Consider the following 16,304-nt stretch of genomic DNA (forward strand, 5'->3'; position numbering starts at 1 on the left):
ACATGTTCTTATTTATTTAGTTCAGCAATAGTTTTTATTTTTAGTGCAACAATATTTATTAATTAGTTCATTACAAAGATACTTCACTGATAAAACCATGTTGGGATTTTTTTTAAATTGACAATATTTAAAATTAACAGCACAGCCAACAATGGGAAAACAAAATCTAGGAGACAATCCAAATACTTCCTGATACAATGAAGTTGTGACAGACTTACATTCTTTAGCGTATGACTCAGCATTAATTTCAAAACACTGTTTCTGATGAAATGTCAGAGACTAAATATCAGAACCAGTCTTGATTTGAAGATTACTATGCATACTCCATAGAAACACACTTAAATATATGTCCAATTATTTCAGAACAAAATCTGAAGGCTTACATAAAAAAGGCATCTAAAGTGTTCTATCATATAATGCTCCTGAACTCACAGCATTTATAACACTCCGCTACTATAATCCTGTTGATTCCAGGAAACATAATACTTTAAACTGTTATTAATCAGTTATTGGGACATATTAACATTTGCTGGTGCTCTAAAAATTCAAAAACATAAAAATATCAAGCGAAGATTGTTATAAAGTTGTAACCTTTACTTAAAACACCAAAAATAAGCAGACCAAAAGCACCTGGGAAGTCCATACATTTTAGCTTTTCTTCTGACCAATTATGCACCAACAAGCTGTTGCCTACTGTTAGCAGTGGAACTGTCCCTAATTGGTCTTTCAGATCTTCTACCAGTGCCTTTCAATTACAGAAGTGTATAAAGAATAGCAATGAAAAGAACAGTGAATGTCATGGATTAAGACAAAATAAAGGCTCATATCATCACTAGAATAGGGAAACTGAAGAACTATTTAGTTGCTAGCAAATCTGGCTGTCACAGGCTCTTTTATGAATACCCAAGTTTTGGAGTGAACTCCAAAACCCAAGAAAGCCTACACAACCAAATAGGTTTAGACAACAAAAGCACTCAAAATCTAGTACTAATTGCTCAGTGCTCCACTTTTTCCTGCTTCTACTACAACTCCAACTATTATTCTTATGAGTCCTATTGCTGGAAAACTGTATCTTTTTCTAGTTGCTTTACCAAACAAACATTCTTCTACCTTTCCTACACCCCAACACTACCACACCCTGTTGCTTCTCTGCTCAGATTTTTTAGACAACAGTTGCTGTGCTGTGTGAGGGAGGGGCCTTACAGAGTCAGGGTAACAGCAGCAGAGGGGCTAGCCATTTGGAGGCAGTCTGTCCTCTACTGGCTTAATTTCTAATAGCCCCTTAAACAAATATTTGTTATTCTGACCTGCCTCCAATGATAACTTGGATTTCTTTTCAAAGAACTCCTGTTTAAAAAACAACAACAGCCATTCACCAACTTTATCAGGTAGTTAAAGTTACATTTTACATGCTAAATTTACATTTTTCTTTTCTGGTTCATCCTCTGCATAACATGCCCATAAGTATGCAAATTTCTAATTCCTCATTACCTCAAGGGAATACTTAATCTTTATTTGTCCCACTATTAGTTATTCCTGCATTCCATTAAACTGTATCCATATCCAGATTCATAATTTGAATTTATTTTATTTTTCCTCTTTCTCAATGTCAAGTTTTCATAGCTGCTGTACTGGGAAGACAATTGCATCAAGTATTCTACTTCATAATTTTGTGTTAATTTGTAACTGTCCTCTTAATTTTGGATAACAAAGTGATATCAGTTACTTATCTCAATTTATCGATCCTTTAATCTGTAATTCTGGTTTAAGCTTCCTCCTCTTCCAGTAATAACATACTTAGAATATATTCAATATATAATTTAAACAGATATATAGACAATATAAATCCCGCTCATTCCCATTCCTATTCTGAAATATTCTGTCTCTATGGTTTCTGTTCTCATAGTAGCTTCCTATTCATGATAAATGTTACCTAAAAGACTAATAACTATTTTGGAATACCATTAGAGTTAAAATATTCTAAATTTGGGGGGAGGATGATCGAATGCAGTCCCCCCCCAGTCCAGGGCCCATTTAGAACCAGGCTGTGGAAATGGTGGGGAAGCGCAGGTGTGTGCACACACGTGTAAAGCTGCATTTGTTAAAGTGCTGCTCATATGCAAAACCATCCTTTTCCCTCCCCCACTTCCCCGCCACTGCCACCATCTCTGCCAGCCAATTGAACCTGAAAGGTTGGGGACACTGGTCTAATGGAAAGCAAAATGTTCCTGGAGGAGTGGCAACTGTGGTGGCCAGATAATGAATGTCAATCAGTGGATTCTCTCTGGAGAAGGAGAGACTGGAAGATTGTCCATCTGCACTCCAGGCAGCTGCTCCTTGTGAGGAGGATAGTGTGTTTATGGTCCACTAAGTTGAATGGCTGGATTCAAGGGTTTTTAATTGTGTCCATAATGCAATGCAGCTTATATTGGATGTAAGGTTTGCAAATGCTTCACTTTATGAACTGTTATCAGATATAATCAATTTAAAGTTAAAAAGAGATCTTCCAACTGGCAAGATGAAGTAAAACCTCTTGGTAAGTCAACTGTCTTTCTAGGTCAAAAAAGGTGAAAGAAATGTTTTAAAACAGCGGTCCCCAACCCTTCTTGCACAGCAGACCAGTAAGGGGAGGGAAGGGAGAAGAGCTTTGTGAACTCTTCCATAGCCGGTTTCCAAGTTTTAAAGGTTTTTGAACTATTACTAAAAAACTATTGAAAAAAGCATAAAGGGATAAAGGGAGCAATAATTTTGAAAGATTTTTGGCAAAAGTGCTTTTGAAAACATTAGAACTAAATACATAAATCGACCAGACTTTTATGGAAATGTTGTTTGTTTGATGTTAAAAAAAAGTCAGGCAATTTGTGGAGTTTACAAAATAAAAGAGATAATTTGAAACAGACTTTATGACTATCATAGTATCACATGAGATTAAATATTAAGGACACAGAAAGGTAAAACAGAAAAAAAGGTGAGCAGACTGTTTTTTATTTTTTCCCCTTGTACTTGAGACACTTTCACTTTTGGATTATAATATTGGAATAGCCATCACCAGGAAAATAGCAAAAGCAAAAGAAAGAGAGTATCAGTAGAGCAATCTACAGAAAGGGGATTACTCCAGAGATGTTGCAGAAAATGTTTGAAGAATATGTTAATAAGATACCTGAATGCTAATTTGGCAATTTCTGAAGAAAGAATCAAAGGTTTAGAAAGATGAAAATAAAGTAGTAGTTAAGAAACTATAATACTCTCATGAAATCCTTTCTTTAAATCTTCACTGTGTGAGGTGGGGTGGGAGAAGTGTCAGGTAGAGAGAGAGAGAGAAATGGCCTACAGAAATTACTTTTCTCTGGAATGCTTTAATAAGCCTTACTGTTACTTTTCACACTTGTATCTTTCCTGATGTTCTCAAAACGTACCATAAACATTGATGTTTACATTGCACTTTCCTGTTACCTAATTCCATGGGACCAAAACTGTTGTTAGGAAGACTCACCCAAAAGCAAAAACAAAGAATTTAGAGGTAGAAATAACAAAAAGCATACTGTCTAGGAAATACAGTCCCTGCTTGGAAAAAGGTAGATAACAAAGGCAAAACAGAAAAACAAAAGTAGACAGGTAGTCAGAGAAGGGGTAATGGAATCTCTTAGCACCCTTTCCTCTGGAATGCTTTGATAAATTATTAGATTGACCTACTGTTACTTTTCACACTTGTGGCATCCTTCCTGATGTTATCAATATATACCATAAACATTGGTGTTTATATTGTAGTCCTGTTATCTAATTCTAGATGCTTAAGGGCAAATACCTGGGTTCTGCTGAATATTTCCATTCTAGAACCACAGTACTGGGAGTTAAGATTATAAATTTACACTACTGCTACTAAAACACAATTCTATATGCTTAATATGATTCAGAAGCTCTATCCCACCATCATACAAATAAACTCTTTCATTTTCAAATAAGAATACATTAAATGGTTCTAATCATATTGGGATTTTTTTTACAAAAGTAGTTGCATTCACAGAATGATTACTCATTATTTAGTGTCTAGAAATGAAAAGGATAGTAGTATCTTGTAATATGAAGACATTAAGAAACAGATTGATAATCCTAATCTGGCTGATATGTTTCCCCTTCCTTTCCAACCTTCCACACATATCAGAGTTTCAAATCATCATGTCAGGGCAAGCATAAAAATTCCTAATCAGTTCATATGAAATTAAAAACAAATTAACGTTTTGTAAACTTTCTGTTCTTTAGTTAAGCCAAGTATGTCAATTTCAGTTTGTGATACAAATTTGGAAAGTTATAAATTGCCATGACAACCATTCTGACAGTCATGGTAGAAAAATAGGAACTAGCAGAGCAAGAGAGAATGATTTAAATCTGTATCTGTATCTTTAAACCTACACAGAATACTGTTATCTTTATGAAAGTAGCTAAATCTCAACAATATAGGTAGTCCTTGATGTACAAGTCTAACGGAGTCCAGAATTATGAACAAAACTTGCATTACATGACTGGATCTGTGTGTGTGTGTGTGTGTGTGTGTGTGTGTATACATACATACGTACATATATATACATACATATACATACATACATATATATATATATATACACATACACACAAATATATATATATATTTCTTGCTGTTGTGAAGACCACTGTTGTGAAAACTGCAGTCATTAAGCACATCCATTTTTCCCAACAGGCATTTTTTGGTCACAATTTGGAAAGAAATGTTGGAAACTAATTTTTAAAAAAGTCACAAATCATAGTCACATGATAGTGAGATGCTGCAAACAGCCATAAAGGTGAACCAGCTGTAAAGATGAACTTTATAACTACAAAAACTGTCGTAAGTAGTTTTAGGTGAGTCCATTATAACTTTGGTCATTAAAGAACCAGTTACAAGTTGAAGACTAACTGTAGACAATTTGGAAAATTTAATATAGAATAAATGAAGCAAAGAAATAAGAATTTATTTAATCATATCAAGCCATTGGAAAGTGAATTTGAAACTCCCTAATGGAACTCAAAAACAGTTCACAAGAGATACTTTAATTCTAATAGTACTTTGGAAACAAAAGGATAACACATATTTTGATGTATTAATATTTCATTGACCAAACATATTTCCAATTTCCAATAAATTGCTAAGAATACTATTAGATTTTTCTTGAATTTTCTAATGTTAGTAGATTATTTGGGGGGGACGGGACTAAAACCTTTACTGAGCATTTCCATGCATTCTAGTCTTCAAGGATTCAACTGTAGAAAGCAATGACTTATTAAAATATTAATATCATGTAGTTGTAAATAATTCAGAGAAAATATGAAAAATCATAGTGTTAACAAGTTAACCTGACACTTGAAAAGTGTGCATTATCTTTTTTCCTTGGATAGTCAAAACAAAGATGAACAGAAATGGCTGATTTTAAAATCTTAAGTTAGCATGCTTGGAGTTCTAATTACATGTTAATGGTTTCACTAAAAACTTTAGAAACTTTTACATGAGTGTGCTGTCAAATATTACATTTGCTGCAGCAACAGGTTTTGATTTTTATTTATCTTTACTTTTATTACAGTCACAGCCAAATACAGAGAACTAGAGACATCTCTGAAAATTCAAACTTGATCATTTCCTTTTGTTAGCAATCTCTACCTCTAGATTAATCAATATACAGTAAATTCCATTGATGTCAAAAGTCTCCTCTTTCAAAGTCAGACTAACACAAGTAGGTTTCTAAAGTAACATAGTGAGCAAAGTATCTTGCCTGATGCCTATTATTAGAACATTATTTCCAGATTCAACAGAAATGCCTTTTTAATAGCATTGTTCCAAGGCAGCAGTTGCTATCACTGCCAGAGATGTTATCTGTTGATGGACTTTTGCAATAATCTTATTAAGAAGCAGTTTGCGCAACAGACAATCCTCAAAGCCTACTATATGGCATTTATTACTTAGGTGTTGGTTTATTTTATATATATGCAAGGCACTAGCCCCAGTCACAACGAAGGCGCAGCCATTTGATGATCTTCCTGTGGCGTTGACTCTGCTCCCACCTGGACACTGGACCAGATGGTTGTCAGGGTTTGCACTCACGTAAGCCAACACCTATTCTCCAGCATGCCTTTGGGATAATCCACACATATGGGACATACTAAAGCTGGCAGTCCCTATGGGCAGGAAGAAGTCTGGTCCTGTGTACTCCCGTCTGTATGCACTTGCTGTAGCACTCTTCTGCTGAAGGCCGCCTCTGCTGAGGCGTATGTGTCCAGTCTGTAGTGCCTTACAAATGGAGACAGGGAGGACCATGTAGCTGCCCTACAGATGTCCTCAAGTAAGGCCACTTTTCATTTGGTTTTGGCATCTGCTTGCCACTGTTGTAGCCACAGGAGACGATGAGAAGTGATGTTGGAGGCCTGGGCCCTGGAGGAGAATCGGGCTACATGCAGGGAGGAATCAGCCACAAATTCAGTGGCCGCCACCAATTTGTTGACATCCTGATTTATTCTGATTTCCTCAGGGGGAATCCCAGCCTGTAATTGGTGGAGCCAGAGAAGGGATATCATAGTGAAAAAGGAGGTGACTGCAGCTGCTTTAACTGCCCAGGCACTGGCCTGGTGTGATCTGTGGAAATTTTGTCCGTCTTTTTGTCCTCAATCTTAAGGGTCTCTGTTATGTCACCTGATATTGCAGAAGGAGAGACCAAGGACGCCAAAGGTTTGTCCAGAGGGGGAAGTTGTATTTTATCATTACCACCCGGAGTGGGGAAGGATCCTGGTTGTGCCCATTGCCTCTGAACTACGTCCAAAAATAACTTGGGACAAGGGAACTCCTTTTGGAGAATTGTAGGTTCAGAAAAACCCTGCTGTTAGGCCCTGCATGCCTAATGAAACAGTTGGAATAGTGGACAGAGGATCAATTTGGGCAGTGGTCCTAGCCTTGTGGAGGACGGATTTCAACAGCCCCAGACTAAACAGACCCGTGAACGGGGTGGATCAGGTGATAGGTCCTCATCTTCTGAGAACCCGTTCTCCCTGAACTTCCTCCTCCATCCCAGATGCCCTGCTTCTGATAGAGTGTGCTGGAGAAGCCTCCCTCTGGTGCCTGGAGGAACCCATGGAGGCCTGGTATTGCACTGACTGCAATAGCTGAGGATCAGATCCTGGGAAGGAAGAATGGCTCCTCCCCCTCAGGGTGGAAGCTACCACTTGAGAAATGGCCTGAGCAATAAGGGCCTTAAGATCCTCTGATAATTCTAGGGCCACCCTATCTGCTGAGCGCATCCCCACTGCAGTTGAGTAAAAGTGGCCTTAGGTGTTCCAGTCCTGTCTCTGATCTGCAATTCTGCAGGACAAAGAAGCATGCAATCAAAAAGAAATCTCTGAGTCTGGATTTCCTCAGGAGGAGGGATAAATTCCTGTTCCCTATCTCCCTCTGGTGACCAAGCCCCCAAAGCTGCAGGCAAGTCCTGTGCTTATGGCTGTTGAGGGAAGGGACTAATAGGTCTTGGCTGTGGGGAGGGGGAATACCTTTCCTGATATGCTTGCTTTTGAGCTCTGGAGACCTGCTTTTCCAGTGCTCTTTGTCTTCTTTCTTCTGCTCTTGTGGACTTTCTGGAATAAAGAGCCTTTGTCTTTATCTTGTTAGCAGCCTCTTTACTTGCAGATCTGGCCTTCCTAGGGCTCTACTTGGATTGTTTAGCACTCATGGGCTTCATGCTGCCTTGGTCAGACATGCTGCTATTGCCTAGATTGCTAGGAGGAGAGCTCTCTCAACCCTCCATCTCTCAATCCTGCTGCTCCAAATAGAATTCAAAGTCTGGAAGCCTTCCCTGGGCTGTGGCAGTGGTGGCCCTACCAGTATCCTGGATAGCCTGCACAACTCAACAAGCGGCCAAAACGGCTGCCACTGGTCCCGAAAATCAGCTGGGGATCACAAAAACAAAAGTGGCTGCTCCAGAGCTACCCAGTTAAGCATGGGAGAGCAACAATGTGCTGGGGAGATTGTGGCTTCAGCGCCCCCTCCGGGGGTGGGGGGTCGTTTTGGGGCTTTCCCTTGATTGCCTGGGCTGTTAGGCCTTCAATTGGTAGTTCAGGGGGCCACAGAAAAACAGAGCAGTCAGACATTCCAATTGCTGTTTTATGATGTTTTGGATACTTGAGGGAAGTTTGCAAAACTTTGGGAGAATCCACACTTTAAACTGTTGCTTTCTGCTGAAATTGTTGGAACCAACCTTTGCCACGTCTTTATAGGGCCAAGACTGAGTCATGACTAGGGGACTTCCTGGCCCAACAGGAAGAGGCATGGCAAAGATTGATGACTCAGTCTCTGTGCAGAAAGGCAGATTCAACCCATATGTGTGGATTATCCCAAAGACATGCTGGAGAATGAAACCATATTTTGTTAATCTCAATAACAGTCTTCTAAATAATCTGAATTATGGAAAAATATGCAACAGTTCATTAATTGGTAAACCAGAATCCAGGACTTTAGCATCCTTTGTCATTTGAATTCCATATTTCTTTTGTTCTTCACAGATATACCATAAGTTAATACTGTATAAATCAGCAGTGAAATCTAATTTACACCAGAATTTTTAGTACCAAACACTTCTTCTAAAAATGTATTTTTGTTTGTTTCTGAACCTTTGTACAATTTAATGTAAATGTAAAACAATATTCTTTGTGGGAATGTGAATTTAGAAGTTATCCTACTTGGAATAGCCACCAAAACTTGAAAGCCATTTTGGATTAGATTAAGTATAAACAAGAGGTGTTCCATTTCCAGTTAGAACACTTTTATCATTTCAAATTCAGAACAGCTTGAGACATTTTTCAAATCCCTAATGACATCTTCACTTCATCAATAAGTGTAACTGTAAATAGTGTATCAGAAACAAATGAAATGTACAAAGTTAAGTGTTATAATCATGGTACGTTTTGTTAATCGTAAGAGTCAGTGTATGAGGTGGGTGGCTACATAAATGTAATAAATAAAAAATGAAAATGGTTTTAAATAAAGAATTACTAAATAGGAATTACTTAGACACATTGTTCTGATAGGAATCTGCTCTTTAGACCAGGCTTTTGCAACTAGGATTTCACAATAAATCTCTAGAGGTTCCATGAGATCATGACTGAAAAAAAAACCTCTTTTTAACATTGTGTGCCACAAAATGCTAGTGCTCACAGTGGCAGAAATATTTATGCACCATGATTCAACTGCCAGCTGCTACTTTACTGTTGTAAATATAAAATATGGATTGTGTAGACTAGATGCGAATAGTATTTTGAATTGGGGAAGAGAAGATTCTCAACCCTGAGAACAGAAAATTATTTCAAGGATTCCATCAGGGTAAAAACGTTGAGAAAGGCTGCTTTAGCTATTGGATATTACTAACTCTGGTGTTCTCTTTGTTATTTGGCCTGTTATCTGGCTTGTTATTTTAATGAACTAGAAAGTTTACCGTGAAGGCTTAAAAACAAAAAATAGTACTTAATATCACTGACATATTTTTTTCTATAAAATTTAACCCCACCCAGATTGATATTTTACTTTTTAATTTTTTAATTAAGCAAAACTTCCTTACATGGTTGTTATATTTCAAAGCACGTTGGCAAGGAAAGTATTAGTTTGGCAATGATGAAATAATTCATCTTAATTGCTTTATAATTTCCATTAACAGCATATAAACAAAGTGTGATATGTTTATACACAAACTATTAATTTTTAAGTTTCCAGATGTAACATGAAAACTATTTTGGACAAAAACAAAGATGGTTGCTAGCCTAAAAGTGGAGAAATTGGAGACTAAGGATTGTAATGTAAGTTTATTGTACCTTTATCTTTAGTGTATGTGTTGCCTTCTTATTCCCAAATGCAAAATGTACCTATGGAAGAAGCTGAAGTCAACAACGACATAAATGTAGTTTTACTGTTACATTATTAACAAACCATACTGCAAGGTGAGAACTCTGTGGTTACTTGAGTATGCAGTGTTTTCATTTTTTGTCAAAAACATTTAATTTTAAAAATAATCCCATTTTTTTCTGTAAACTGCACTGTAAGATGAAGGTAAAGGTTCCCCTCACACATACGTACTAGTTATTTCCAGCTCTGGGGGCTATGCTCATCTCCATTACAAAGCTGAAGACCCAGCGCTGTCTGAAGATGTCTCCATGGTCATGTGGCCGGCATGACTAAATGCCAAAGGCGCACGGAATGCTGTTACTTTCCCACCAAAGTGGTCCCTATTTTTCTATTTGCATTTTGACATGTTTTCGAACTGCTAGGTTGGCAGAAGCTGGGACAAGTAACGGGAGCTCACTCTGTTACACAGTGCTAGGGATTTGAACCGCCGAAATTCCGACCTTTCTGATCAACAAGCTCAGCATCTTAGCCAATGAGCCACCGCGTCCCATCTAAACGGCATTGTAGGTCATACTAAAAACTCAATACCTCCAAATATGTGTGATTCCATGAACAATGGAGAATCCAAACACACACACACACACTTCTCTCTCTTATTTAGGTCATAAGAGTGGGAAAATTAGGACAAATTCAATGTTTCCATTTTTCACTCACATCTCCAAGAACAAAGAAATTGCAAAAAAATCCTTGTTAAAACTTTTCTGATGTGTGCAACCTATGAAACTTTTAAAAACCAAATTAACATCATAGAAAATTAATTTCAAATAATTTAAAGAAACCCTCAACTGGTTTATTAAAACAGGATTTTCCAGTTTAGTATGTCAAAGGTTGTGTATATAATTAATATCCATTTCATTAATTTCCTGTAAAAAAGATTATGTTATATGAATCCTTTAACTACTGTGGAATGTCAGAAACAACAATAGCATCTGGTCTAACTAGATTGATCCAATGTAATCTAACTTGAATAAACTGCCAAGAATCCCTCTGCAATAAAACACATTTTTAAAATCTGCAACTCCTCCTTAAAAGGATTCTTCAGAACGTAGTTGATCCACGTAACAATATTAAGAGAATCCCAGTTTACCTAAAGCATCAACATTTCTACAAATCACTTTTATATCTGTGACCCAACATTTTCCATATATTGGTAATTTACAAATTGCTATCATAAAAGTTGTGATGATTCTATGAACTATTTATTTAAATAAAATGCTTTTTGATAAGGATTTATGATTGTTCTGTACAAAAAAAATCATCTGCATGTAACCTCATCATATAAAATACACTGTACTGAATATGAAAGAATGAGTCAGCCAGTTTGATTACATTATAAAGGCAGGGTATAATTTGCAAGAAGAAAATACAATTGATTTTAAAGACCATTGGTATTTCTGATGTCAGATTTGTGCCTGTTTATTCAATCAAATAGAAATTAGCAGTTTATTCAACACTAATCTAACATTAAACCTGACACTAAAATGGTATTATGAAAAAAAAAAGAAACAATTGAAAAACATTTCCAACTCCCAGGACATCTTTCTGCAGTCTTTACAGTAATTATTTGAATAAGGAAAAGAGTTAGCAAGAATAATTTGAATAATGGTGAACAAGAATCCATTAGGTTTAATATAACGCCAGGCAAATTAAATAGAGGTGAAGATTCTTAACTAAATATCAATACAGAATAAATGTAGTAAATATTAGTACAACCAATACAACATGTTGATCAGTACAATGCTACTTTGTTAATAGTGACCAATTTTGTTTTCTCATTATTTTCCTTTGTCTTTCTCACATGATATTTACCAAATTTGATTTACTTTGGCACCTTTTCAAGTATGCTTAGAATGTAACCCCAATTTGGCATTAAGAATCCAGGTTTTTCACCGTTTATTTCTGGATTTAATTTACAAACAAGAAGCACCAGTTGGAATGCAAATCCAGAACGGGCAGCAAGGGCAATTATGCTCCTCTTTTTACATGTAAATCTGTCCATTTATTCAGATAATTTTAATTAGAAATTTGGGGGATATGAACTAGGAAACAGGAAGCAAAGAAAAATTATTGAAAAATTAACATTAACCAGAATAGAAGCTAAACTTCGTACATGCCCCAAACATATATTTCATTTTAGCTATGAGGCTGAGAAGTAATGACTACTGCTTTTGTTTGTTTCCTGTATACTACATTTTAAAATGAAGCATGTAATGAAGAATACCAGCTATTTAGCCAAAAGCTGAAGGCATTATATCAAAAGAATTTCAGGTAGCTTCAGATTTTATTTATTAAAAAAAAGTTAGAAAATGAAACTCTTCATAGCATTAAATGTCAAAAGTGACTGCTGTAGTAAAATTATATGAAAAAATGAAATGAAGTAGTTTCAGAATGAAATTATTCCTCAAAGTTGATGTAGTCCAAATAGTATAAACCAAGTTTTTCAAGATGTGATCTTTCCAAAAAGTTTCAAAGTACATTGCTCAAAAAAAAAAAGGGAACACAAAAATAAGACATCCTAATCTGAATGAATGAAATATTCTCATTAAATATTTTGTTCATTACATAGTTGAATGTGCTGACAACAAAATCATACAAAAATTATCAATGGAAATCAAATTTAGCAACCCACCGAGGTCTGGATTTGGAGTTACACTCAAAATTAATGTGGAAAAAAACACTACAGGCTGATCCAACTTTAATGTAATGTCCTTAAAACAAGGCAAAATGAGGCTCAGTAGTGTGTGGCCTCTACATGCCTGTATGACCTTCCCTACAATGCCTGGGCATGCTCCTGATGAGGTGGCAGATGGTCTCCTGAGGCATCTCCTCCCACACCTGGACTAAAGCAGCCTCCAACTCCTGGACAGTCTGTGTTGCAACGTGGCATTGGTGGATGGAACGAGACATGATGTCCCAGATGTGCTCAATTGGATTCTGGTCTGGGGAATGGGCGGGCCAGTCCATAGCATCAATGCCTTTGTCTTTCAGGAACTGCTGACACACTCCAGCCACACGAGGTCTAGCATTGTCTTGCATTAGGAGGAACCCAGGGCCAACCGCACCAGCATATGGTCTCACAAGGGGTCTGAGGATCTCATCTCGGTACCTAATGGCAGTCAGGCTACCTCTGGCGAGCACATGGAGGGCTGTGCAGCCCACTAAAGAAATGCCACCCCACACCATTACTGACCCACTGCCAAACCAGTCATGTTGGAGGATGTTGCAGGCAGCAGAATGTTCTCCACAGCGTCTCCAGACCCTGTCACATCTGTCACATGTACTCAGGTGAACCTGCTTTCCTCTGTGAAGAGCACAGGGCATCAGTGGTGAATTGGCCAATCTTGGTGTTCTCTGGAAAATGCCAAACGTCCTGCACAGTGTTGGGCTGTAAGCACAACCCCCACCTGTGGATGTCGGGCCCTCATACTACCCTCATGGAGTCTGTTTCTGACCGTTTGAGCAGCCACATGCACATTTGTGGCCCGCTGGAGGTCATTTTGCGGGGCTCCGGTAGTGCTCCTCTTGTCCCTCCTTGCACAAAGGCGGAGGTAGCAGTCCTGATGCTGGGTTGTTGCCCTCCTACGGCCTCCTCCACATCTCCTGACATACTGGCCTGTCTCCTGGTAGCACCTCCATGCTCTGGACACTACGCTGACAGACACAGCAAACCTTCTTACCACAGCTCGCACTGATGTGCCATCCTGGATGACCTGCACTACCTGAGCCACTTGTGTGGGTTGTAGACTCCGTCTCATGCTACCACTAGAGCGAAAGCACCACCAGCATTTGTTAGTGTTTGGGGACAAACCCCCGAGCAGAGTGCACAGCAGCAGTCAAGCCAGGCAGCCAAATGAGAGTGAGGCTGGGCCCAAGAGTATACACACGCTTGAGACAAAAACACTGTTTGTGGTTTTAAATAGGTATTTAATTCACACAGACATTAAGAAGAGTCATTCAGTCCATATGTCAGTATCCAGTTTATCAATCCAGTTACCTAGTCTTTTAAACAGTAAATACAATGTCTTTATCTGCTTGTAAATCTTCTTCTTCTGATACCTTTCTCTCAAATACAATGCTGAATCCACAGCTCACCAAGCAAACAGTCCTTGTGTTCAGTAGAGAGAAGTATCTTGCACAGTAGACATCTCATACAGGAGGAAACAGTATTAGGCAGGCAGACAGCAGACAGACCAGAGACCGGTAACACCAGGAACCAGGAACTCGAAAACAGGATCAGAAACCAGGAAGTGTTACGTCTCACTCACTGCTTCTTATTGCAGCTTACAACCGCACCCATAATTATGCAATGACATTGCATTTTTGAGCTTAAAGGTGCAAACACATAAACCTAGGTTTTATATATTCATTCACCCAAACCAGTTGGTGTATTAATATACCCAACATACTCCCCTTTTGGGTGACATAAATATATAATGCCTTCACAATCTGAACCCATATTTTTCACAACTCTCTAGGTGCTTGATGGCACCTTGGGCTTTAGTAAAATTATCAGCTATATTGTCCTCCGACATACAGTACTCTAGCTGTATTATTTTACTATTTACAGATTGTCTTACGTTCAGATATCTCAAATCTGTATGCTTGCTCCTAGTTTTTACTGCAATACTTGTGGCCATTTGAATTGCTGCCTGATTATCTTCATGTACAATTACAGGGTAATTTACAGTTATACCCATATCTTTTAACATTTGTTTATACATAATCAACTCAGTACATAATAGTGATAAACAGGAGAATTCTGCCTCCATAGTAGACAAACTTATATGCTGTTGCCTTATTGACTTCCAACCAATTAATGTCTTTCCCAGCATTATGGCTGTTCCTGAAGTCGACTTTCTTGTGTCTCTTTCTGATGCAAAACTAGCATCTGCATAAGCACTCAATATGAGATCACCTTTTGGTTCTAAATACAGTGCATGGTGTAATGTTCCTTTAAGATATCTTAGGATTCTTCTCAATGCTATCCAGTGACATTGAAGCGGATCATTATTGTGTCGTGCCAGCTGATTAATACTAAAAGCAATATCTGGCCTTGACCAATTGCTAATATATGATAAGCTACCAATCAAAGATTGATACAGTTCCTTATCACATTTGGGACTTTTTGTATCCAATTTGCAAATATCCTGACTCATTGAAGTCTTTGCAGGCTTACAAAGTTCCATTTTATACTCTATTAGCAATTTAGATATCTTATCTTCCTGAGATATCTTAAACCCTTTCTGTGTTTTCATTATATTCAAACCTAGATATCTCTTTATCTCACCTAATTGCTTGATTTTTACCTTCTTGGCTAATGATGATATTATTTCATTTGCTTCATCATTAGTCTTAGTTATCAGAGCAATATCATCAGTAAATAACAATAATAATGATATCTTCCCATGTTTCTCTCTCTTAAATAGACATGGGTCGGCTAAACCAGCTTTAAACCCTATATTGTTCAGTTCCTTCACAATATACTGGTTCCATTCATAGCCCGATTGTTTAAGACCATAGAGACTCTTTTTTAATAACCAACAATCATTATTATTATTACCTTTCAATCCACTAGGCTTTTTCATATATACAGTATGTCTTAGTGGAGTGTGCAAGTAAGCAGTTTCCACATCTAAATGGTTAACTATATACTTCTTGCTTACTGCCCACACTAAGGCTGCCCTTAACGTTGCTGCTTTAAGACTAGGTGCAAATACTTCATCATAGTCTTTTGCACTTTGTCTAAAACCTTGGGCTACTAATCTTGCCTTATGGATTATGTTTCCATCCTTATCAGTTTTTATCTTAAAAATCCATTTGCAGCCAATGGGTTTTACACCAACAGGTAATCTCACATTTTCATATACCTTCATATCCTTCAAGGATTTCAATTCTTTATTGATTGCTGCATACCAATTTTCTTTCTCTTTAGAAGGATACCTTTTTATCTCATCCACAGTAGATGGCACTCTATTAACCTGGCACACTGTGTTAGCCTGGTATCTATCAGGCGGTCTAGATATACGTGTAGTCCTTCTGGGAATTACAGGGCTTGTATGAGGACTTTCTTGAGTTACTACTTGGTCATTTTCCTCATCTTGCTGAGCTATTTCTTCCTCTAGGGGCTGTACTTCTTCCTGTACTTCTTCCTTTACATTATTTTTAAAGTTACAGGGATACTTAATGGGATTTCTGTATGATTCAATAATCACTTCTTTATTGTTATCCTGCTCTAACTTATCCCATCCTACGTGCTCTAGAAATTGGGCATTGGCACTACATAACACCTTAGATGTGCCTTTCTCCCAAAATCTATATGCCCTATGGTTAGCTTGGTAACCAACGAAGAAAAATTGTTTAG

General features: G+C 37.6%; 1 protein-coding gene across 1 annotated transcript in view; it reads right to left on the reverse strand.

Moving 5' to 3' along the window:
• The window catches only part of LRIG2 (leucine rich repeats and immunoglobulin like domains 2), a 50,339-nt gene that overhangs the window by 26,047 nt on the left and 7,988 nt on the right, over positions 1 to 16,304 (reverse strand). The gene's annotated exons all lie outside the window — the stretch shown is intronic.

The sequence above is a fragment of the Pseudonaja textilis genome, chromosome 3, assembly GCF_049901715.1.
Source record: "Pseudonaja textilis isolate UNSWEBS1 chromosome 3, rPseTex1.2, whole genome shotgun sequence".
NCBI lineage: Eukaryota > Metazoa > Chordata > Lepidosauria > Squamata > Elapidae > Pseudonaja > Pseudonaja textilis.